This window comes from Zingiber officinale, chromosome 5B, assembly GCF_018446385.1.
Source record: "Zingiber officinale cultivar Zhangliang chromosome 5B, Zo_v1.1, whole genome shotgun sequence".
Lineage (NCBI taxonomy): Eukaryota > Viridiplantae > Streptophyta > Magnoliopsida > Zingiberales > Zingiberaceae > Zingiber > Zingiber officinale.
The window spans coordinates 84,443,082-84,465,747 of NC_055995.1; the positions used below are offsets into that span (position 1 = coordinate 84,443,082).

At 41.8% G+C, this 22,666-nt stretch overlaps 1 protein-coding gene and 1 long non-coding RNA gene across 2 annotated transcripts in view; one reads left to right on the top strand and one right to left on the bottom strand.

Moving 5' to 3' along the window:
- LOC121984747 (disease resistance protein RPM1-like) overlaps window positions 1-22,666 on the bottom strand; it is a 65,382-nt gene that overhangs the window by 25,488 nt on the left and 17,228 nt on the right. The gene's annotated exons all lie outside the window — the stretch shown is intronic.
- Window positions 12,852-13,518, top strand: LOC121984748. The gene is made up of 3 exons (XR_006112982.1): window positions 12,852-13,061; window positions 13,252-13,354; window positions 13,465-13,518. It is a non-coding gene; the product is annotated as an uncharacterized LOC121984748 (long non-coding RNA).

The window sequence follows — 22,666 nt, forward strand, 5'->3', positions numbered from 1 at the left end:
GAGCTGCGGAAGAGTACACCGGTGGGTGAGAAGAATGTGCTCAGCGTTCGAGGGACGTTAAGACGGGACGGAAGTCTGCTCGAGGAGAAGTCCAAAAATTGGGTTCGAGTGAGTTCTATTCCGGTTAGTCGCAATTACCCAAGTTATCGGAGCTTTGGAAGCTGAAACAAAGTCAAAAGGAGCTAAAGAGCTAGCTGTAGGCGCCTTAAAGGAAGTGCTGGAGGCGCCTTCGTAGACCTCCACCTTGGAGACGCCTTCAACAAGTGTTGAAGGCGCCTTCAACAATGGAGGCGCCTTTAACACTGTTGGAGGCGCCTTCAATAGGTCAAATATGACCGTTTACGTTTCGGATAAAGTTTTATCCGCCTACTCGATGGAGGCACCTTGGACCCTTATTGGAGGCGCCTTAAACCCTCGAGATAGATTTTCCAGAGGCTATATAAAGGCCCCTGGAACTAGGAATTAAAAAACAACTCTAGCAATCAACTGTGTAGTCTTTCATAGCAATAGTTCTAAGCTTCCAAAGTGTAAAAGGCTTCTCTACCTTCAGAGAAAGAGATTATTCAGTGCGTCTTTTCTTACTGCCTTAGATTAACAACTTTCTTGGTTGTAACCAAGTAAATAGTTGAGTCCCTTTTCGTTTCTGTTAATTTATCTGTTATTATTTTACTATTACATTTTTGAGTTGAAAGAACGAGGAGGGTATACTTTATTTTTTCAGGCAATTCACCCCCCTCTTGTCGGCCTCCGCTGCACCAACAGAGTGTAAGGTTGCCACTCGACCCTTGGCAGAGGCAGGGATTTAACATCGCTGCTCGACGGTTTATTGTGGATTCAGGTTTAAGGTCGCCGCTTGACTGTTGATGGGGACAAGAGTTTAACGTCGCTGCTCGACGATTTGACGTAGATTCGGATTTAAGGTAGTCGCTCTACCGTTGATGGGAATAAGAGTTTAACGTCGCCGCTCAACGGTTTGATGTAGATTCGGGTTTAAGGTCTCCATTCGACCATTGATGGGGACAAGAGTTTAACGTCGCCGATCGACGATTTGACGAAGACTCGGGTTTAAGGTCGCTACTCGACCACTGATGGAGGTAGGAGTTTAAGGTCGCCGCTCAACCGTTGGTGCAGACATGTGTTTAAGGTCGCCACTCGACCGCTGACGGAGAGAAGAGTTTAACATCGCCGCTCGATGATTTGATGTAGACTCGCGTTTAACGTCATCGCTCGACGATTTGATGTAGACTCGTGTTTAACGTCGCCGCTCAATGATTTGATATAGACTCACGTTTAACATTACCCTCGAGGATTTGATGTGGACATCAACCGTAGACAAGTGTTTAAGGTCACCGCTCGACCGCTGATGGAGATAAGAGTTTAACATTGTCGCTCGATGATTTGTTGTGGTCTTGGGTTTAAGGTCGCCGCTCAACCATTGATGGAGACAAGAGTTTAACATCGCCGCTCAACGATTTGATGTAGACCCCATTTAACGTTGTCACTCGACGATTGGAGGTAGACCCGCGTTTAACGTCGCCACTCGACGATTGACCTATACTTGTGTTTAAGATCACCGCTCGACCATTTAAGAAAGATGTACTTCAAGGGACTTCTGTTTTTTTTATTCAAATTTTGCCCTGCGCTCGAGAGACATACAAGAAATACAATATGTAGTATTCACTTGCGCACCTCTCATCCAACCCTGTAGGGTTGAAGATGGTTCGCGCTACATGGCATATCGAGCTACCTTCCCTCTTCATCCTCCAGATAGTAGGTGCCCGAACAGAGCTTCTGTACGACTTTGAAAGGCCCTTCCCATGAGGCCTCGAGCTTGGTGACGTCACCGACCAACTTCACTTTCTTCCAGACGAGATCGCAAACCTAGAAGGATCTTGGGATTACTCTCTAGTTGTAGTTTTACTTCATCTGTTCTCGGTACGCCGTTAGCCGAACGATTGCTTTAGCGCGCGTTTCGTCCACCAGGTCGAGCTCCATATGTCTCCGTTCGACGTTCCCTTCGTTATAGAGCTGCACCCGATCGGACTCTACTCCGACTTCTACGGGGACCACTGCTTCACCGCCATACACCAAATGAAATGGGGTTGCGTCGATCGCCTCTTTTGGAGTCGTGCGGAGAGCCCACAACACACTAGGGAGCTCGTCAATCCAGCTACCTCCTACATGGTCGAGCCGAGCGCGTAAGACTCTGAGGATCTTCCGATTGGCGACTTCGGGTTGCCCGTTACCCTGAGGGTAGGCCACTGAGGTGAAGGTTTGTTGGATGTCATAGCCTTCACACCATTCTCTAAGCTCCCGACTAGCGAACTTCTTCTATTGTCGAACACGAGTCGACGTGGAACGCCAAACCGGCAAATGATATTTTGCCAAATAAATTTGATGACCATCCGCTCGGTGATTCTTGCAAGCGGCTCAGCTTCCACCCACTTAGAGAAGTAGTCGACCGCAAAAAGTAAAAACTTTTGATGACCGGTCACTATTGGGAACGATCCAACAATATCCATGCCCCATTGGTCGAACGGGCATGATACCATGGACGCCATCATTTCTTTGCTCGGTCGGTGCGATAGGTTGTGATACTTCTGGCAGGACAAGTAGGTGGCCACCGTCCGAGCGGCACCCTCCTGGAGGATTGGCCAGAAATTCCCAGCCAGGAGTATCTTACGGATTAGCGCTTGGCTGCCAGGTTGACCTCCACAAGAGCCTTGGTGCACCTCCTTCAGGATGTACTCGACGTCTTCCGATCCGACGCACTTGAGGAGGTGCTTGGAGAAGGCTCTCTTATAGATCTGATCCCCAATCAAGATGAACCGCCCGACCCTATTCTTCAGCAAGAGAGCTTCTTCCGGATCGGTAGGAGCAGCTCTTGACCGCAAGAACTCCGTAAAGGTCATCCTCCAGTCATTCGAGAAGGTTATTCCCTCCATCCGATCGATGTGCGCCACGAGTGAGACTTGCTCGATTGGCTAACCTATGACGATCAGCGTCAACGAACTGGCTAATTTCACTAACTCATCTGCCGCTTGGTTCTCCGCTCGGGGGATCTTCTGTATAACGACCTCCTAGAAGTTGGTTTTTAGCCTCTCGAAAGCCTCTGCATAGAGCCTCAGCCGTGTGTTGCTTATCTCGAAGGTCCCGGATAGTTGCTGTGCGGGGAGCTGGGAGTCCGAGTGGATGAGGACTTTAACCGCTGGCACGTGCCGAGCTTCTTGTAGGACGGTTATCAGCGCTTCATACTTTGCTTCGTTGTTAGTGGCTCGGTAGTCCAGCCGAACAGACAGCTGCATCCGGTCCTCCCATGGTTAGATAAGCAATATGTCGATCCCGCTGTCTTGCCGAGTGGACAAGCCATCCATATAAATCTTCCATGTTGCTGCCGGCTCATCACTCTGAACTTCAGTTAGGCAGGTGAAAAACCTAGGGGGTGGTAACCCTAGGTCCTAGGGAGTGGTAACCCTAGGTGGAAGAAAAACCCTAGGGGTTGGTAACCCTAGATCCTAGGGGGTGGTAACCCTAGGTGGAGGAGAAATCCGAAGGGGGGGTAACCTTAGATCCTAGGGGGTGGTAACCCTAGGTGGCGAAAAACCCTAGGGGGTGGTAACCCTAGGCGGAAATGCCAGTCAGTCTAGAGGACCAAACTGGCATTAGGTATGCTCTCCTGAGTGGAGTAGGTGAGGGCACGTTCCCCGGAAGAGGGAACAGTAGGCGTCGGTTCGACCTAGGGTTTCTGGTCGGAAATCTGAAGTCAGGACCGGACAGTCCGTGACTGTCCAACTTTCACATTGTTATGATTATTGTGTGTGATAACTTTATTTTGCAGGATATGTAATTGGTTTGTGGACTAACATGTCTTGCAGGTACAAAAGGACAAGGTTTTTCCTCGGATGAACAGTATTTGAGGCGCCTCCATGGAGCTTGGAGGCGCCTCGGGTGCAAGGGGTAAGTTGGCTGCGAAGTTGAGCTGGAGGCGCCTTGAGAGAATCTGAGGCGCCTTGGACCGCTACTTGGAGGCGCCGACGATTTCAGCTCTCATCCACGCGACTGACTCGGTAACATTGAGGCGCCTTGGAAGGGGTTTGAGGCGCCTCCAATGACCTTTATAAGGGGTCTCGAACAGCAGGTTTAGTATATCAATTCACAAGTGATCTATCCATTGTTTGTTGCCCAAGAGACGCCCAGAAGTGTTGTTACAAGTCCCCGACAATCCGAAGCTTCAGAATCTACTATTTTTGTTGTAGGTATAGTTTTTAATTACTATTAAGTTGTGATACTTGTGTAAACTTTTGCACGATATAGTTGTTGCCCAAAGTAAACGCTCAAAGAGCGTGGGCCTTGGAGTAGGAGTCGCCCTAGGCTCCGAACCAAGTAAATCATTGGTGTCTTCTGTGGGATTGCTTTCATTTCCGTTGCGTTTATTACTCGATAGTTTTTCGATTACGACACGTGAAAGCCACGAGCGCTATTCACCCCCCTCTAGCGCGATCTCGATCCAACAATTGATATCAGAGTGGGGTAGCTTCGATTTAGTGCAACCACCAATCAAGCATTCTTTTCGTGGTGATTTCAGTTTTACGGAGTCGATCAGAATCGGTATTCTTTGTCGTCTTCCAATCTTATTTTTTTTGTAATCGTATTCTTTTCTCGATGTCGGTGCAACACCACTCGAGAACGTAATTCATTCTTATTTTTATACCGCACTGCTAATCCACGATCAAGTCCTGGGACATTATTTTTGTTCGTTTTTTTTAGTTGTCGATCTAAAATGGCCTTCCAAGATAGTTTCAGCATTGCTCGCCCATCGGTCTTCTCCGAAGATGATTTCGGGTACTGGAAGAGCCGGATGGAGCTGTATCTCCAGACTTACTTTGAAGTCTGGGTGATCGTCAAAACTAGGCTGGAAATACCAACTGACGGCACTGGCAAGCCACTATCGTATGAAAACTGGGGCGCAACCCTTATCAAAAAGGTAGAAGCCAACACTAAAGCGACCTGCACCCTCCAATACGGATTGACGAAGGAGGAGTTGAACCGCGTCAACCCATTCACAAGCACCAAAGAACTTTGGGAGAAGCTAATCAAGCTTCATGAAGGAACATCCGACACCAAGGTAAGTAAGAGGGTCTTATTATTTAATAAATTATATAATATTAAAATACAGGAAGGTGAGACGGCTAGCCAACTCCATGCCCGGATACAGGATCTACTCAACGGTCTACATGCAATCGGACAAAAAGTAGAGAACCGGGACATCTTGAGGTATGCCTTAAACGCGTTTCCAAGGAATACCTTGTGGGCATCCATGGTAGATGCTTACAAGGTTTCCAAGGATCTCTCTTCCATAAAGTTAGATGAATTATTTGCAGAGTTTGAATTATATGAACAGGTAAACTCACATCCGGCCGAGAAAAGTGTTGCTTTGGTTGCAGGTACAAACATAACCAGGGAAGCAAAAATAAAGCGCAGAACCGAACCAGAATCGAAAGAAGAGCCGGACTCTGATGACGACGATGAACTCACAACCGAACTCATCAACCTGGTGAAGAAACTCTACAGAAAGAAGAAAGGTTTCAACAAAAAGGATGTCAAAAAGGTAATTCAGTCAAAAGAGGCTCAACCAAAGGTAAAGTTCGAGGTGACGTGCTATGGATGAAATCAGAAGGGGCACATGGAGGTGAACTGCCCAAATCAGAAAGACGTAAAGAAGCCAAGAAGGAAGAAAGCTCTGAAGGCAACTTGGGACGAGTCATCCTCAGAAGAGTCCGACGACGAAGAACTCGAACATACGAGTTTTCTCGCGATGATGGCCTGGGACTACGTCAATGAATCTGGAAGCGAGAACGAATCGGAAGCCGAGTCCAAGAGAATTCACAGATCTGCATCCATTTTCGAAGGGCCAAACCCCTCTGTAAGTACAAATCTTCTATATAATTTAATTAATTATTTAATTCATAAGTTAGCAAAATCCAATGTTCAGATCAAGTCGCTTCTAAAGGAGGTAACATCCCTTAAAGAAGTGACTAATACCGAATCCTTGCCTGACCCTGTTTAGACTGGAACCTCAACTCAAGTCTAAAAACTTGAGGAAGAGAATTCCAGCCTGAAAAGTCAAGTCAAGGATTTGAAGGTTGCATTAGAACGGTTTACACTAGGTTCCAAGAATCTGGACTTGATTCTTGGAAAACAGAAAGTCGTATACAATCGATCCAGACTAGGATATAAAGCTAAAAAGGAATATCGGTCTTACTTATCGCTTATTAATAGACCGAATAGTAAGATAGTCCAAGCATGGGTACCTAAGTCCAACTTGGTCAATCAAGTTGGACTTGGTCAATATTGGGTCCCCAATGATCAAGTTCACTACCTTGATAGACCATATCGAGACTATAATCCAGGGGGAGCCAATAGAGAAACTATCTTAATAAATAAAATTGTTTGATGATTGTTTATTTACTTTCTTGTTAATATGCATGTTTAGATTAGGATAGATTAAGGACCCAGGCATAATTTACACTTGCTTAGTTAAACCTAGGGGTTTCAAAAAAAAATTAAATATGTCATTTCTTTGAGCGGCTCTGTCTAGGAAGTGGTGGATGCTCTCATACCCAAGAAGGCCTAGTACCTCGCCACGACCTGGGAACCAATCCTTGAAATACATATTTAATTGACTAATTGGGAAACCTAAGTTTAACTCAAATGTAAATTAATCCTTAAAAATAAACTAAATCAAAGATAACCATCTCACAAAACCACTTAAGATTCCCTGATTGACAACTTAGTATCGGGTGAGATGAATCTAGGCTGAATTCAATTAATTTATTATTTACAAATTCTTTTAAAAACTTATTTAATTTTTTTTTTAAAAAAAAAACTTATTTAAAAAATTCTTTTAAAAAACTTATTTAAAATCTTTTAAAAACTTATTTAAAAAATTCTTTAAAAAACTTATTTACAAATTCTTTTAAAAATGTATTTAAAAAATATTTTAAAAAAAACTTATTTAAAAATTCTTTAAAAAACTTATTTACAAATTCTTTTAAAAACTTATTTAAAAAAAAATCTTTTAAAAAAAACTTATGTAAAAATCCTTTTAAAAACTTATTTTAAATTCTTTTAAAAACTTATTTAAAAATTCTTTTAAAAATTTATTTAAAATCTTTTAAAAACTTATTTAAAAAATATTTTAAAAAAAACTTATTTTAAATTCTTTTAAAAACTTATTTAAAAATTCTTTTAAAAAACTTATTTACAAATTCTTTTAAAAAATTATTTAAAAAAATCTTTAAAAAAACCTTATTTAAAAATCCTTTTAAAAAACTTATTTAAAATATTTTAAAAACTTATTTAAAATCTTTTAAAAACTTATTTAAAAATTCTTTTTTAAAAAAAATTATTTAAAAAATTCTTTTAAAAAATTCTGTTAAAAAAAATTCTTTTAAAAACTTTTTAAAAATCTTTTAAAAAAATTATTTAAAATTCTTTTAAAATTAAAAAAAAATACGATCAAAGACGCCGAACGAAGGCGCCTCTGCTATGGCAGAGGCGCCCTCCAAGATCGGCGAGAAAATTCCCGCCGAGAACTACTAAGGCGCCTCAGACCGAGTCCGAGGCCCCCTCAAAGCAACATTGAAGGCACCCTTAATGCTGACATATGCAGCGAACAAAGAGTTCGCTGCAATTCGTTTTCTCGCCAAACAACGACGATCCAAGGCGCCTTCAACCCTGGATTTCTCCCTTCTATCTCCTCTAAGACCACCAATGCCTCCAAGGTATACCTGAATACATTTTTCATCATTTTATATGTATCTGTTGTGTTTTTTTTTACTATTTTTATGCTTATATGGGTAAAATTAGGAAACAACGTAATGTTGTGTCTACATCGGGCACTGCCCCGTCTACCGATGCTTGATTCCCCACTGAGCAGCATAGGCTTAGTTTCTCTCAGCATTCATACTCTGTCATTAAATGTAGATACCTAAGTAGATCTTGTTTCACGAGTTATTGTCAACCTGCCATTTAGATGATTGCACACTATCAACTAGATAGACTGGTTTACTGCAGTCATGCAGTAAATCGAGATTTCACTACAACAAAAACCCTCATAGACATCAGTGGAACAACAACAATTTTAAGCAAAAACCGATGTATTTGAGTATTTTACACCGGTTTTTCTAAAAACCGATGTCTATGAGCGCAGATTTTAGCTCATAGACATCGGTTTTTTAGGCGATCTCTATGAGCGCCCTTTTTTTCGTTAATAGACATCGATTTTAACTGCGGTTTTTAAAATCCGGTGTTAAAGAACCAAAATAAAATATTTTAATATTCCCAAAGCTAAAATTTGCAACATTGTAAAGTTCCCTCCAAACCTAAATCTATATTGCGCCCCTTCCTCCGCGCGACCATCTCTCTCGCCTAAGCCTAAACCTAAACCTCCGACCATCTCTCTCAACCTCATCTCCCTCTTCTCCTTCCTAGATCGACGCCCCTTCCTCTCCCGATCAAGATCAAGACATGATGCCCTTACTTCTCCGTCCAACCACACCGCATCTCCTCCAACTCCACCCTTAGGTTGAGAAGAGGAGCCCTTCATTTTATAGAAATGCTCACAGTTAAAAGGGCAAGTTGGCGACAACAGCGGAGCTTTTACTCACTTAAGCTGTTTTCCCTGTCTCAGCCCTCGCCGGAAAGAAGCGAGGTGTAGAATCGAAGACAGCGGTCGTTCCCGCCCCCATTCGCATTTCACCGCCGATCCTCCTGGTGGTCGCCATCTCTAAATCCTAAAATCTCTTCTTTTGGTCGACGCAATTCGATCTCTCTTCAAAACACGTTTTTTTTTTCCTTGGCGCTAGAGAATGAGAAGTCGGCTCCATCCGACGACGACGAGAGGAACAAATCCGTGAGAAAATTCACCTTCAGAGATCTCGCCGCGCCCACTCACAACTTTAGGGAGTCGAATCTAATCGGAGAAGGCGGCTTCGGGAGAGTCTACAAAGGGCGACTCGATTCAGACCAGGCAAGTTGCTCACTCCTTCTCCCCTCCTCCTTGCTTCTGCCATCTTGCGGCTTCGTCTGAACACCGGAACTCGGAAACCAGATTGTGGCCATCAAGCAGCTTAAGCAGGATGGTTATCAGGGGAGCAAGATCACTGTGACCTCAGAGGGCCCCTTCTCAAAGAGGTAGTTGCTTTTTCTTCTTCTCCTTGGAATCTATTTAATTCGTTATTTTCCCTTTTTGTTTAAATTTTTTCCTTCGCATGAATTTCCATTCTGCCGAGATCTGTCTTTTGGTGTTTTAGGTTAAAATTGCACTTACGCTGCATTGGTGAATAACCATCTTCATCTGTATTAGTTTCTCATCATTTGTGGCTGGAATTTGAGTAATTATTGTTTCAATATTCACTTTTAAGGCACTTTGCGCCGTGTTCTCAAGAAAAAGGTTTGTTTTTGCGTGTGAATAATGGAGCTGCACAACGCTCGATATATTATGTTTTATAGGTTGGACTCCTTATTTTGAGGCAGTGTTCATCTTTAATTTGTCTTGTTTTAGATAGTTTGGAGGTCAATACTATTCATCTTAGAAAGCCATTTGCTGCAGGGATTGTAAGTTGTGACAACATGAACTAGTGTTTGTAGGAGGCAAAAGTAGGTTCGAGATTTTGGTCTTTCCTGCATTTCCTTTTTCCATGGAAAACATTTTACCTAGTACAAATTTTAGGTTTCGATGTATGAAGTTGGTATCTCTGTGTGTGATTTATGTGTCTTTTGATTCCCCTGCTCATAGAAAAAACTAATTTGATTATTGTCTTATTCTCTAAGAATTTCGTCCTTGCCCCACCTTTTCTTATGCCTAACCTAAAACCTAAAACCTAAAATTGAAGTGTAAACTGACCAATCAAAAAATGGAATATGCAAAGGGGCTCACGTACTTGCATGATGTTGCAAACCCTCCCGTAATTTACAGGGATATGAAGGCGACAAACGTGTTGTTGGATGAAAACTTCAACCCCAAGCTGTTTGATTTTGGACTTGCGCCTAAACTTGGGTCTGTCGACGACAAAACGCCTATTTATCTTAGCTTATAGTTTGGAAATCGAAACCTACTTCTGTGCCTTTGATGTTGAAATTCTTATTTGTTCTTCACCATTGTTTCTTCTTGTGTCGAAATTGAAACCGCGACTTGTATTTCTCTTTAGAAGATACACTTGAAATGCACTATATATGGTCGATTCTCATAACTTATTGTTTGCCAAGACTATAGAAGATGAATGTAGACTCCATTAAGTATCCAGTTTAAAGCAAAGGATCTCCATGTGTGTGTATTTTAATTGCATAATTTTAACCCTTCTAATACCATTTTGTCGCAGGTGTGGACACTACAAGAAGCTTGCCCCTGAATATGAAAAGCTTGGATCAAGCTTTAAAAAGGCTAAATCTGTTTTGATTGGGAAGGTTAGCATCGTTCTAAATCAGGCCAAGAAGCATCATCTCTTTTACTGAATAGGACATGCTCAGATTCCTTTTTTGGTTTTATCTTTTCTGATCATTTTGAGTCTAAATGTAGCACACTACTAGTGTGCTATACTGCCATGTAGTGATTGAGTCTAAATGTAGCACACTACTAGCAACTATCCCTTCTAATGTAGTAGTATTGACTCCAGACATTTGATCAGATTGTTCTTGATGTAAATAAAAATGTTCTTGTTGAATTCTATGATCCATGGTTAGTGTATTTGCTGAGGTTCTTTTTTTTTCTCTCCATTTGTAGCATTAGATACTTTTCCTTATCCATTGTAGACGACTAAGTTTCTTATCTTCAAACAGGTGTGGCCACTGCAAGCATCTTGCTCCTGTGAGAATTTTTGTTGAGACAGGGCTTAAGACCTAGATTAGCCTAAGGTCATATTTGCCATGTTTTTAATTATGAGATTACTAGATCTAACCTGATTCATTTATGTGGATTTAGTCAATTGTGTACCTTGAATGCTTCATTAGTTCTGCTACCTATTTAGATTTTGGAGAAATATTATATGATGTTAATTTAGAGTAAGTTGAAAGTAGGTATCATTTATTGAATTATATGTATTTTGAAACTTACATATTGCTAAATAGTTGTCAAACTGAGAGTTCTGTATTTCTAATCACCTATGTACTAGATTTAGATTTGGGGAATTGTGGTAGTGTGATGTCAGTTGATACCTTAAATGCAGAATCAACATCTGATTGAGAGGAGGATCAGATTCACTCACAATTCTTGTTTTCTACAAATTTAATATTTGAATTCGTTGATGTTTGAGAAGAAGTGTAATGCTAAAATGCTTCCAACCTTATCCAACATTCATCTGACATGAAAATTGTGTGAAAAATATGCATTATGACCTACTATATTTTGTGCTTAATCATTATTATTTCTCAAATTATCATGATGAAGTCCTCTTCAGTCATTTTTTTGGGTATATCATCCTTACTATGATAGGGTGTTAGCAATAATTTGGTTTGATATGAATGATTCCATCTAAAAATTCACTATACTAAAGACTATTTAGTCATTTCCTATGTGGGAGGATCAGAATTTTCAACTTTGTCACTCTGAAATTAGTTTGTTAAGCGGGATGCCTTCTGCATTTCAGGTATGGAGTTAGTGGTTATCCTACCTTGAAGTTTTTTCCCAAGGAAAACAAAGCTGGTGAAGATTATGAGGCTGAACGGGAGTTGGATGATTTTGTTAAATTTATTAATGTGAAATGTGGCACTAGCCGTGATGCGAATGGTCAACTTACTTTCCAGGTGAGTGATAGATTGTGAAGGATCATATTGACAAACTTTGTTCTTCAGTCCGTAGTTGTATATGATAGTTACTATCTTGTCTAACATTGCATACGTATCTTCATCAAGATATGTAAGCAAATCATAAATGCACATCTTAATTTAGGTCTTATGCTAGGCTAATTTGTTGTGTCATAGATTTCTCTATCCAATATATATCCACTTATCGGCATCGCAACAACGACTTTCATTGATAGTTTCCTAGATCTTTTACTGTGTCACATATTTATCTATCCAATATATCCACTTATTTGCATTGTAGCAACTGCTATTATTGATAGTTTCTCGGATCTTTTTCGCAATAAGTATGCAGTGGAAGACTCATTGATTGTGATGGTATGTTCTCCCTTTCTTAATATGGTTCATTGTTTAAGCAAGTAACTATACTATGTTTGATTTCTTCTTGTCTATCTACACAGATTGCTAAGGGACTAAGACCCATTTTTCTTGGCCTTATATTGTGTGCATCCCATAGTCGTACGTTCTCTATACTTAATGAGTGATTCGTGCCTTTGGAAATATATAAACACTTGGGCCATCACGATGTTATTTGAAATGGTAAATTTTTTTTATTTTGAACTAGAATATCTTGTTTGTAGTAAATTCAATATCAAGTTTTAAGATGCAACATCTCTACCTACTCTTTTCGAAGGATCATCATTACTTTTTCAGCGTTCTTATGTACCTTTAATAGTGTTTAGAATAAAAGGAAACAAAACTGAAAAATAATTCTACATAATTGATGCTCAAGGTGATCAAATTTTTTCTTTATTCACAATTTTTGTTTTGAAAGTCTGGTTGATTACGCATATTGTTTGATTAGATTATAGTTTTAAATTTGATGGAATGCTTGCCTTTATGCACAGAGACTATGCTTTGCATCGGAAGTGAATGACATCGTTATCCTTCTTCATTTTTTATGCCTTCGTACATTAAGGAAGTTCAATGGATAAATGAAGGATTTAGGGGTCTTCTACCATATCCTTTTAATTCAAGTTTAGGAGGCATGACAACTACCCCACCTTATTTCAATGACAAGAACAAGGGTTCTCATGGCCAATATGTGTCTATTAATGGGATTTTCAATGTCTTGCTTACCACGCTAATCCTACTTCTGATTGGATTTGCAGCTTCAAGATATCAAACTCTACACCTTCTATATGGAGCTAGATTTGCAAAAGCCATATCCAACTCGAGGAAGTGACTTATTGACATGGGAGGTAGGTGTACCTCTTTAGTTCCGCTTTTGACCAAATATCCCTATAAAGATTCATTTGTGTGCTCTTAACAGATCTATTCCTACAACGTTGTTATCTAGGATTAGCATTTATTCTGTTAAATGTGATTTATGCACCTATAATTATTCTGGTGAAGTTAGCATTCTATTAAACTAGATTATAACCTTTGCAGAGAACTTATTGGTAACCAAGGACTTTGTGAAGATAGCAAATTTTGGCCTTGCTCGTGAAGTTCATTCGAAGCCACCATTCACAGAATAGGTTTCAACACGCTGGTAAGCATGTTTATGACAAGCTAGCACTTGTGATCTTATATTTTTTATTTGATACATGTACACATTTGTTTTAGTTATTTGACATATGGTGGATTTATATGTTTTTACAGTTTACAAATCTCAAGTACTCCAGAGTTGAAATTGATGAAGTGCGGTTCGAGTGGGCTGAATGCATGCTAGATTACATTTGAAGTGTGGTTCTACCTTGATGTGTTAAAAGAATGTTCTGCCTTGATTTTGATATCTATTAGCTAACTTTTGATGTAAAAAGAATGTTTGGGTATTTTATGGATATTGTTGTAAGAAGATTATTTATATAATTTGTAAATATTTGTGTATTTTATGGATATTATTGAATGAAGAATATTTGTATAATTTGTGAATATTTGTGTATTTTTTTTTGTTATTGTCGGTTTTTCATTGTTTCGGAAATCAAATTTGCTGTTAAAAAATATACATATTACATCGGTCTTCCACCGCTGCAAAACTGGTGTTATTAACTAATATTACATCGGTCATTTACCGCTGCCAAAACTGGTGTTATTAACATACAATATTACATCGGTTTTACACCGTTGATAAAACAGTGTCGTTAAGTGATACTACACCGGTTAATAACCGATTCGAAGACCGATGTCGTTAAGTGATACTACACCGGTTTTAACCCGATGTCTAAAATGGCAGACTTTTAACATCGGCTTCATAGACATCGGTCGAAAATGAAATAGACACCGGTGGAAAACCGATGTCTATGAAGGTTTTTGTTGTAGTGTTTATGTGCCCAGTTTTTCAACAACCTTGAGAGGGTTGATGATTTGGTCTATTCCACCAGAGTTGGTGGAAAGGACATCCAGTTTACTCCTTCTTTATTACGTACCAGTCTAGAGCTTAGACAGTCATCTTGCCCTTTCCTGTGCTACCCTAGTAGGGATCTGTCATTTGGCAAGCCCTACTCCCACATTACTCTAGATACACTCTATGAGTATTTTTTTGGAGGGGAGAGACCACTTGGAGTCTTTGACTTCAGGTGGATGTCTCTTAGGGTGCAGGGCTACGTCATGTATAGAGTCCTGACTGCATGCATTCTACCCATCATATCTCGGGACGTCCTGAAGATGCATCCATCCCATTCTTTTTTTTTATATGCATTATATCATCATCTAGATATAGACATTGTATTGCATATGTTTTCTAACATTGTTCATGCGGCTAGTCTCGTCACATCCCGAGTAGTCCACATGCCCTACTGCCATGTGTTGACTTCCATCTTCTCGACAATAGAGGGCATAGATGTGACTAAGGGGACGATTATTCCCCTTACACATTATGATGTGTTTGGGCTGCGTCATCTTAGGTTAGTGCATATAGATATCACTGCTCAGGGGTCCTAGCATGAGGGTGCAAGCCTCCGCCAGCCGATCCAGCTGAGGATGAGCCAGTTGCTCCAGCCGATGGAGGTGGCCTAGCCCCAGATGAGTTCTTTCAGCCACCTAAGGGACGAGAGGAGTCATTTGAGTTCACTCATGATCAGTTATTTGGAGAGCCCCTCGATCCATCTCAGCCTTCGACCTCGACACAACCATCCACCTCCTTATTGATCGAGGACCGACTTACATGTCTCGAGGTTCAGTCCGCACAGACACGACAGCTTGTCCTGGACGGATTTCGCATACTTTGCGCAGAGATAGCCTCCGGCTTTACCTCTCTCCGAGACGAGATGCGTCAGGGGTAGCGTGCACCCGAGCAGCCCCCACCTCCAGCTGATGATCCTCCTAGCTGATTCTATCTTTCCATGCATTATATATTGAACTTGGACATCACACTAGTATCTTTATTTACTTAGACATTTGCCTAGTCGAACTTACTTTTCATTAATTGTGCCTCTATTTTTTAAACTTATCACTTAGCTACTGTCGTTCAAAATTTTAGGAAAAATTATATTTTAAAAAAATCTGAATTTCTTAAATTTTCAAAATTTGGACTTAGCCTAGGCATTAACCCTAGAAATCATGTTCCCCTAGATTTCAGCTAGAGCATCTCACAAGCACACTAGGCTTAATTTGTTTGTGTTTGAAACACTTAGAATGGGGTAATATGCATAGGGTACAGTCTAGACTTCAGAATGCTTATTTCTGTGCATCGCATCAAGTCTGGACAATAAATACCAAAATAACAGTAATCAAGTTATCTAGACTCAGTCAAGCATAACTGGATCACTAACTTTACTTGACTAGCCAAGTGAAAGCTGTTACCCTCTAGGTAATCAGCCAGTAACTAATGGTTAAACATGTGGCCTAGAAACTTAAGTAATTACCTTTCAGTTACTCATGCTTGGACTTTAGGAATATTTTTCTGCTTATTTTATTCTCCAAAGTGAAAATGACCTGAGTTAAAATTTTACAAATTAAGCATTTTTTTCTAAAGTTTTGACTAAGTTTTTTTTTGGTATTTAAAAGCTTCTAAAAAATTTTAGCTAAATTACTTTTCAAAGTCAAAATACTTCACTTAGCTAAAAGTGTTTCAAACTTAGCATTTAAAGCAATTTATAAAAGCAATTTTTCTTAGTGTCTTTCAAAACTTGTTATATTTTTTTCTTTTTTTTTCAAAATCAAAATAATTCACTTTGCTAAAAAGTTTTACAAGAAAATTAAGTGTTTATCAAAGTATGTTTTATCCTCTATTTAAAAGCCTTTATATTTCTTAAGTTTTTTCATTCTCTCTTTAAAAGCTAAGTGTTTATTTGATGCCCTATTTTTGAAAAATAAGATAAAAAATATTTTTCGTTCTTTTTTCTCCCTTAGTTATTTTGATATATGGTAAAGGGGGAGAGTATAAGAAAATTCAAAGAAAGCTCAAAGAGAAATTTTTAATTTTTTTTTTTATATAGTCAAAAAGGGGGAGCTATTATTAAGCGGGAGCTTATCTTTGTATGTGCTATCTTTATGCTTGTGCTTGGTGATGCTTTGTATCTTTTCTTTATTATCCTTTTTGCTTAACTTTAAATTTCAGTTGTCATAATAAAAAAGGGGGAAATTGTTGGTGTATGAAGCATCCGACGATCGGACCTTAGTTTTAATAATGACAAAAAGGGATTCAAAGTAAAAATTAATTGTTATCTAATGAGCTTGAATGAGCTTTTAAGGAAAGCCCTAACTTCGGTTAGGCAAGTGAAAAACCTAGGGGGTGGTAACCCTAGGTTCTAGGGAGTGGTAATCCTAGGTTGAAGAAAAACCCTAGGGGGTAGTAACCCTAAGTCCTAAGGGGTGGTAACCCTAGGTGGAAGAGAAATCCTAAGGGGGTAACCTTAGGTCCTAAGGGGTGGTAACCCTAAGTGGTGAAAACCCATAGGGGGTGGTAACCCTAGGTCCTAGGGGGTGGTAATCCTAGGCAGAAAGTCCAGTCGGTCTGGAGGACCAGACTGACATAAGGTATGTTCTCCTGAGTAGAGTAGGTGAGGACGCGCTCCCCGGAAGAAGGAACAATAGGCATCGGTTCGACCTAGGGTTTCCGGTCGGAAATCCAAAGTCAGAATCGGACAGTCTGTGACTGTCCAACTTTAACATTGTTATGCTTATTGTGTGTGATAACTTTGTTTTGCAGGATATGTAGTTGGTTTGTGGACTAATATGTCTTGCAGGTACAAAAGAACAAGGTTTTCCCTCGGATGAACAGTATTCGAGGCGCCTCCATGGAGCTTGGAGGCGCTTCGGGTGCAAGGGGTAAGCTGGTTGCGAAGTTGAGCTGGAGGCGCCTTGAGGGAATCTGAGGCGCCTTGGACCGTTGCTTGGAGGCGCCTTGGACTGGCATGGAGGCGCCTTCAAGAGGATCAGCGACGACGATTTTAGCTCTCATCTATCCGGTTGACTCGGCAACATTGAGGCGCCTTGGAAGGGGTTTGAGGCGCCTCCAATGACCTTTATAAGGGGTCTCGAATAGCAGGTTCAGTATATTAATTCACAAGTGATCTAGCCATTGTTTGTTGCCCAAGAGATGCCCAGAAGTGTTGTTACAAGTCCTCGACAACCCGAATCTTCAGAATCTACTATTTTTGTTGTCGGTATAGTTTTTAATTACTATTAAGTTGTAATACTTGTGTAAACTTTTGCGCGATATAGTTGTTGCCCAAAGTAAACGCTCAAAGAGCGTGGGCCTTGGAGTATGAGTCACCCTAGGCTCCGAACCAAGTAAACCATTGGTGTCTTCTGTGTGATTACTTTCATTTCCGTTGCGTTTATTACTCGATAGTTTTTCGATTACGACACTTGAAAGCCAGGAGCGCTATTCACCCCCCTCTAGCGTGATCTCGATCCAACAGAACTCGTTCAGCTCAATCATCCATTTGATCAACCGTCCGGACACCTTTGGATTGAAGAGGACTCTTCCCAAAGTGCTATTAGTCATCACAATTATTGAGTGTGCCAGGAAGTACGGGCGAAGCCTCCACGCAGCAAGTACTAATGCATAAGCCAACTTTTCAAGACCAGTGAAGCGGGACTCAGCATCTTTTAATATTTGATTCAAAAAACATACAGGCTACTTCTCTGGGCCATTCTGCCTAACTAGAGCCGACCTGACCGCATGCTCATTAGATGACAAATAGATCCAGAGTGGCTTACCCACAACCGGTTTGGCTAACACAGGTAGTGAGTTCAGATACTTCTTCAGCTCCTCTAGTGCTCAGTCGCACTCGGCGTCCCATTGGAATTTTGTAGCTCGGCACAGTATCTTGAAGAATGGCAGGCTCCGATCGAACGACTTGGATATGAACCTAGATAGCGCCATGATCCGATCGGTCAACCTCTGAGCTTCCTTCAAATTCCTAAGAGGAGGCATGTTCTGCAAAGCTTGGACCTTACTTAGATTGGCTTCGATGGCCTGCTCGGTGACTATATAGCCCAAGAAGTGGCCACTCTTCGCACCAAACAGACACTTGCTCGGGTTCAGTTTTATTCCATATGTTCTTAGTGTACGGCAAGTCTCGCCGATATCTAGATATAGGTCAGCAACTCGGAGGGATTTAATTAGTATGTCGTCGATGTATACCTCCATATTACGACTGATCTGTCGTCGGAACACTTTGTTCATCAGCCTTTGGTAGGTGGCTCCAGCGTTCTTCAATCCGAACAACATGACGTTGTAGCAGTATGTTCTGTCGGTCATAATGAAGTTGACCTTCTCTTGATCCTCCCAGACGAGTGGCACTTAGTGATAGCCCTTATAGGCGTCGAGCATGCAGATCAGCTCGTAGCCCACCGTCGAGTCCACCATTTGGTCTATCCTGCATAGCGGATATAAGTCCTTTGGGCATGCTTTGTTTAAATCACGGAAGTCGATGCAGCCCCATCATTTGTTGCCCGACTTGGAGACTAGCACAACATTAGCTAGCCAGCTCGGGAACTCGGCTTCCCTGATATGGTCGGCCTCCAGTAGATTTTCTATCTCTACCCAGATGATCACGTTCTACTCCGCGCTGAAGTCCCTTTTCCTTTGCTTGACCAGTCGAGCGTCCGGTCGGACATGAAGCTCATGCTGAGCCACACTCGGTGAGATGCCGGGCAGCTTATGTGTCGACCAGGCGAACACATCATGATTTTGTTTGAGGCAGGCAATCAGCTCTGCCTTCTTCCCCTCCTCCAAGTCTGCGACGATGAAGGTCGTGTCTTCCGACCAACTCGAGTGGATTTAGACCTCCTCCTTTTCCTCATATACCAGAGTAGGAGGTTTCTCAGTGATAGTATTTACCTTTGGTCGTGGAGTCTTCCGAGTGGCTTTGGCCTCGGTCTTAACCATCTCCACATAGTAGCGCCAAGCGACCAGTTGGTCGCCCTTCACCTCGTCCACCTGATCGTTCACTGAGAAATTTATCTTCTGGTAGTAAGTTGACACTACCGCCAGGAACTCGTTGAGGCCAGTCGGCCTAAGATGACGTTGTAGGCCGATGGTGCGTTCACCACTATGAAGTTGGTGGTATGGGTCCTCCTCAATGGCTCTTCTCCCAACGAGATGGCTAGCCTTGCTTGGCCGATCGACAATACTTCATTGCCTGTGAATCCGTAAAGCGGGGTCGCCATGGGTAGCAACTCACTTCGATCAATCTGCAGCTGATCGAATACCTTCTTGAAGATAATGTTTACCGAACTCCCTATGTCGATGAAGGTCTGGTGAATAGTGTAGTTGGCGATCACTGCTTGGATGATTAAAGCATCATCATGAGGGATCTCTACATCCTCCAGATCGCTAGGGCTGAAGCTGATCTAAGCCCCTTCGGCCTTCTCCTTGTTGCACCCCATGACATGGATTTCCAATCGCGGAGCGTATGACTTCCTAGCTCGGTTGGAGTCGCCGCTGGTCGGTCCACCCACTATCATGCCTATCTCTCCTCTGGAAGCATTATTTCTATTTTCTTCTTCCCAAGCAGATGGTCTATCTCGCTTGGCTGGGGCTCGAGACGGATCAGTGTCTTCCCTCCGCTGATGTTGGTGATGGTGATGGCGTTTGAGCGCCCTTATGTCGTCTCAATGCTCAGCGGATCTCTGTCGTGGTCTCCAATCGGGCGAAGGTGATCAGCGACGGTATCCTCTTGGAGCCAGTCGGCTGACAATCGGTGTCAGTCCTTGGCAGTTCGGCGTGTTGTGCGGCGCCGACTAGTGGAATGAACAAAACATAGGCATCCATACCTTTTCATTCGATGCCTTAGGCAGACCAGATGTCATATGCTGTACGACATGTGCCCTGGTCTCCTGGTGCGGCTATGCTCCCTCAGCCCCTTGGGCAGTAGATGGTTGCTTGTCGATCGACGCTCGGTCGGTGTCGTATTCTTGGTCGGCGCCTCCTTTCTTCTGGTCGTCTGAGCTTCTTCCACATTGATATACTCGTTGGCCTTCTTGAGCATGTGGTCGAAGTCCTTGGGCGGCTTATGGATGAATGACCAGAAGAAATCTCCCTTGGCGAGCCCCTGAGTGAAGGCATTCATCATGGTCTCGGACGAGACCGAGGTGATGCCCATGGCCACTTGATTGAAGTGTTGAATGTACGCTCGGAGCACTTCCTTGGGCCCATGCTTCAAGGTGAAGAGACTGACACTTGTCTTATGGTAGCATCGGCTGCTGGCGAAGTGGTGCTGGAACGTGGCTCGAAAATCCTTGAAGCTTTGTATCGAGCCATCCGACAGCCTTTTGAACTAGCGTTGCACCGATTCCGAGAGAATAGTGAGGAAAACTCTACACTTCACTCCGTCCGTGTACTGATGCAGCATAGCTTCATTATTGAACCGATCCAGATGATCCTTAGGGTCGGTCGACCCATTGTATGTCCCAATCGCCAATGGGGTGTAGTGTCGGGGCAGAGGGTCTTGTAAGATCTTCTCTGAGAACTGCCTGTTGATCCGTTCGGGAGACGTGTTGCTTTGGGGCACTTTGCCTTTTCGTGCGCCCCGAGCGAGGGCATCGTCTGAAGACGATCCTCGCTCCTGAGGCGCTTGGGCTATCTCTGAGGGGGTCTGGAACAGAGCTCGATGAAAGGGGATTGGCGTGAGCGGCACCCCTTGGGTGCTGGTCCGCCTTTGGTTCTGCCCCCATATAGAGAGTTGCTCCACTCGGTCTTCTTGCCCTGCTTACCTTTCGGCCGTCGATATTGATGGTTGCCACACTAACCGATCGGCTAGAGCCTGTTGTTGTTGTTGCTCGATCATTTTCGCTACTCGTGCTTGCACAAGCATCTCCAGCTCTTCCTAAGTGAGCGTCACGGTGGTTAGTCATCCAGCGTCTTTCATCTTCTCAGCTCAGATTCAGGTGACGTTCTCACAGATGGCCCCAAATATGATCCTGTCTAAAAGTCGATGAGATTGATGCTGGGGATGTGACACTCCTGTTGACCTCCGATGGATTTTGCTCTAACTGTTAGCTAGAGCCCTAGAGCCAATTATTTGATGATTGTATTAAGGACTTGTTGTATCATATTCTATATAAATAAAGGCATTTAGTTTTTGGTTATTATACTTACTTCTATTGGTGCCAAATAAACTAAGTATAATAACGTTCTTGAGTAGAAGGTTCTTACCTATATCAATCGGTTAGCTGAACCGATAGTGAGATGATATAGGGAACACTACTCTTAATCATTCCTAGTCGAGTATTAACATTCAGGGACAATGTTAATGCAATAAGACTAGCATGTAGGTCAACTCGATGACTTGATCTCACAAGTCATGGATATAGAGATATCAAGTTGACACATGGGTATGCATTCGAGAATGTATACTGAATGACCCGCCATGAGAAAGTATCATGGATTGTTATATGAGTGTCATATACTTTCTCATGTGGCTATTAGTATGACTACTAGTCCTTGGACCTGAAGTTACCATGGTTCCCTATAAAAGGAGTTACGTACTTTGGCTTCGTCAAACGTCACCCGTAACTGGGTGGACTATAAAGGCGATTACTGGGTATGTAACGAATTATGCAGAGGGATGTGAGTGATGTAGATGGGATCTATCCCTCCTATATGATGGGAGAGACATCGGTATTCTTGATAGAGTGAGACCACGAAGTGCATGGCTATGCCCAAATGAGTCAATATGAGATATTGAGCTCATTTGTTTTAGTGAGTCTACTTGGAGTTCAAGATTTAGATTGATCAGAGGATGACACGGTCTATGCCTCACATTGATCAATCTAGATGTCTAGGATAGAAGGACACTTGTCATATATTGTGAGGAGTCACAATTAGTAGTCACAAGGTGATGTTGGATCTCAACATTTTTGTAACTTGGGTAGTAATGATGTGTTGCTAGATACCGCTCATTACTTATGCTCCTAAATGGGTTTAGGGGCATTGCCAACGTTACAAGAACCTATAGGGTCACGCACTAAGGACAATTAGATGGAGATTAGGTTCATATGATGAATCAAGAGGATTAGATTCATTTGATGAATCAAATTGGATTAAGAGTAATCCTAATTGGGCTAATTGAGTTGGACTCAAGTTGATTCATGTGTTCAATGAGTCTAATTTAGATAATAACTCATTGAATCAATTTAATTAAATGAATTAGATTCATTATATTAAATTGGCTTGAATTAAATGGTTGGATTAGATCAACTATGAGAGAGATTAAGTCAAGTTTGACTTGACTTGAGAGGAAGATGAAAAGTCAAGTTTGACTTGACTTTATGCCACCTCATTGGTGAGTTGGCATTAAGTGGGCAATGATGAGGTGCCACATCATCATGTTTAGCACATGTGTGTGCCACCTCATGGAGGTTACAAATCTTTTAATGGCCACATTTAATGCAAAATTGGAGGTTACAC